The sequence below is a fragment of the Rhinopithecus roxellana genome, chromosome 15 (assembly GCF_007565055.1).
Source record: "Rhinopithecus roxellana isolate Shanxi Qingling chromosome 15, ASM756505v1, whole genome shotgun sequence".
Lineage (NCBI taxonomy): Eukaryota > Metazoa > Chordata > Mammalia > Primates > Cercopithecidae > Rhinopithecus > Rhinopithecus roxellana.
This window is the reverse complement of record NC_044563.1, coordinates 85,081,753-85,084,856: the sequence shown is the minus strand read 5'-3', so window position 1 is coordinate 85,084,856 and position 3,104 is coordinate 85,081,753. Positions and strand designations below refer to the sequence as shown.

The 3,104-nt window shown below is 39.2% G+C and overlaps 1 pseudogene; it reads left to right on the top strand.

The window, feature by feature from the left end:
* Positions 1 to 530: 530 nt before the first annotated feature.
* On the top strand, positions 531 to 1,457 carry LOC104663408 (annotated as a pseudogene).
* The last annotated feature ends 1,647 nt before the right edge of the window (positions 1,458 to 3,104 follow it).

Below are 3,104 nucleotides of genomic sequence, written 5' to 3'. Positions count from 1 at the left end.
AGGGGAGTGAGGCAATCACCACTTAAAAGTGGATCTCTAAAAGAGGGACAAAACATAAAAGCAAAGGAACTCAGTTCTTCCAACAGTTCAGAGCCCCTGGAACAAGGTGGGGGAAAAATATGTTTCCTCTCTTTTTATATATTTTGGAGGCTTCCCAAGGAGATGGTTATGGCTTTTCTATCAAGTTTTTCCATCTTTCTATCAAAGATAAAGTTTTATCCTATTTAGTCAGACTTCTTAAAATGTGGAATTGCTGAACTGGAAAAGGTGAGAATAAATGTTCACTACAATATCCTTTATACAGAAAAGAAGCCAAAATCCCATAAATAAATTATTGTGAAAGCAATGTAGGTGCTTAGAGATAGACTTGAAACCAGATTGTGGATTTAATGATCTCAAAGGTCCATTCTGCCATCTCTCTCTAGGCCCTGTCTCAGCAAGTCTTTAGAACCCAAACCCAGTAATAACAATGCACCAACCATGTCTCATTGACAGGTGTAAAACTTTAACAACCGCCAACTATTTCAACCATGCTGATCCTCAACCATTCCAGCTTCACGACATTCACGCTGATGGGCATACCTGGCTTAGAGTCACAGCACTTGTGGCTATCTGTTCCTTTCTGCTCCATGTTTTTGGCTATCCTCACTGGCAATGGTTCTATCCTTTTCCTGTTGGCCACAGAGCCCACACTTCATTCACAAATGTACCTGCTTCTGGCCCTACTGATGGTGGCTGACCTCATATCCACTCTGGCTGTGATGCCCAAACTCCTCTGCCTCTTCTGGTTCAATGATTGGGACATAGCTGCCAATGCCTGTTTCACTCAGATGTTTTTCATCCATGGATCATCCGTGGTACGATCAGCCCTCCTTGTTTTCATGGTTTTTGACCGCTTTGTGGCCATGTGTGAGCCCTTACGCTACAACATAATTCTGAACCATTCTTTAGTCGGACACCTGAGACTGCTGGCTCTTGCCAAGGGTGTGATCCTTATCCTACCCATGCCTCTTCTACTTCAAAGATTAACCTTCTGCCACACAGCCATTTCTCATACCTACTGTGATCACATGGCTATGGTGAAGATGGCCTGTAACCACAACAGGCCCAATCGTATCTATGGGTTCTTCATGATCCTGCTTGTGGTGGGACTTGATCTGCTGCTCATTGGCTTCTCTTATGCCCTCATCCTCCAGGCTGTGGTACGCCTCAGCTCTTGAGATGCCACTTGCAAAGCCCTCAACACCTGCTCAGCACACCTCTTTTTCATCCTTGTCACTTATGTGCATGCACTCTTTTCTTCTATTACCCACCACATTGGTCATGATATCTCACCTCATACCCATATTCTCCTTGCCAATCTCTACCTTCTCCTGCCCTCAATGCTCAACCCCATCATCTATGGTATAAAGATGAAGGAAATACAGGTCAAACGCCTGTGCAGAGGAATTGCATAGACTGCGGGTCCCAGCAATAAACCTGTGAGTAAGTGAACAATAAGGACAACTGATAATGCTTTTGCCCAACCATTCAGTACCCAGTTGTATCTCCATATGAGCTGTGGGAGAAATAAACCAAGGATAAGTGATTTTCTTTTTCTTTTTTTTGGGGGGGTAGTTGGTGGAGTTTACAAGAAGGACCAATATATTTGTACTTTCATTGAGTTATGGACTACAAAAGGGAGTGCCTAATCTATCTCTTTCTATGCCTATTTACCAGGGACACTCTGATGGCATGGGTCTCCTGATGACATTCACATCTGTGTTTTGTTCATGTTCATCAATTACATACAATATTGCTCTGCAATGATCCAAGGTCATGTTTCCTTTTCTTGGTGGAGACTTTGTATTTGCTTCAGTCTTCTTTATATTTTCTATTTCTCAAATTATCTGTGTCTATTTCTAACTAGTATCTTTTTGCTGAAAGGAATGCAGTACTTATTATCTTAGTACAACACCTTAACATGTGATAACTCTTCAGGCAATTGACGTTTTCATCAAGAATACTTTAAATGAAATAGTAATGTGGTATGTTCACAGTACTGACAGGATGATTGTGATGATGTGTATGTGATGACAAAAATGAAGGGATTTGCGGATGACATACGTAGACTGAATTCAGGGACTGCTGAGATACATATTTCAAAAAGTTTTATTGCAAAGGAAAACATGTATTTATACATCTAATTCAAAAGATGTCCATGACCAGGAACTTCATCTTTAAAAAACATATATGAACATGAAGCCACCTGTTCTTGAAGTGATATTCCACAGTGACTCAGATCATGTACAAAGACTAACTTATATTGTTTTGGTGAAGCATTGCTTTGTTGATATGTTTTGAATCATTGTAATGAGTGAAATTTCTATCTAATCATTTAAATATACAGTTATCATTGGATCAATTGTACATAATAAGGCAAATACAAGATTGGGTATTTAAGCAGATAAAAGTTAAAATTAACAAATGTTAAATTGAAACTGCAGAATATAGGAACTACTGAGAAATAGTATAATCACAGTTTTAGCACAATTTAAACATATGTGATTACTGAGTTTAGAATCAGGAGAAAGAATCCAGTATCTCTAAACTCCTTTCAAATCTAAATCACTGTGTTTGAGATCCTTAAAAAGACAATGACATAGAGAATAAGTGTAATGTATGTACTCTTTATCCCTAGCCATGACTTCTAACAAATTCTTATCTCCTCTCTACACTGGTGAGCTAAACAGTCTATAAATTCTAAGAACATCTTTAATTCCTGCGATCTAGAACAGGAATTCCTAGTCTAGGAAACTAGTTTCACCTAGTCTTGCTTAGTCTTTAGATAGGAAGATGACTCCAGGCAGGTAAAACATCATTTTATCTATATAAGAGAGTAACAAAATTCTATCCAGCCAGTCCTGTTGTTAATTCTCTTAGATAAGAAATGGCCTAATTTACTCTTGACTATGAAAGTGTTTTTATGGAGACTGTGTTGGGAAAAGTTGGCATAGGAGGAGGAAAAGAGGTAAAGTCAGTGATATGGTTGGGCTCTGTGTCCCCACCCAAATCTCATGTCGAATTGTAATTCCCAATATTGGGGGAGAGACCTAGTGGGAGGT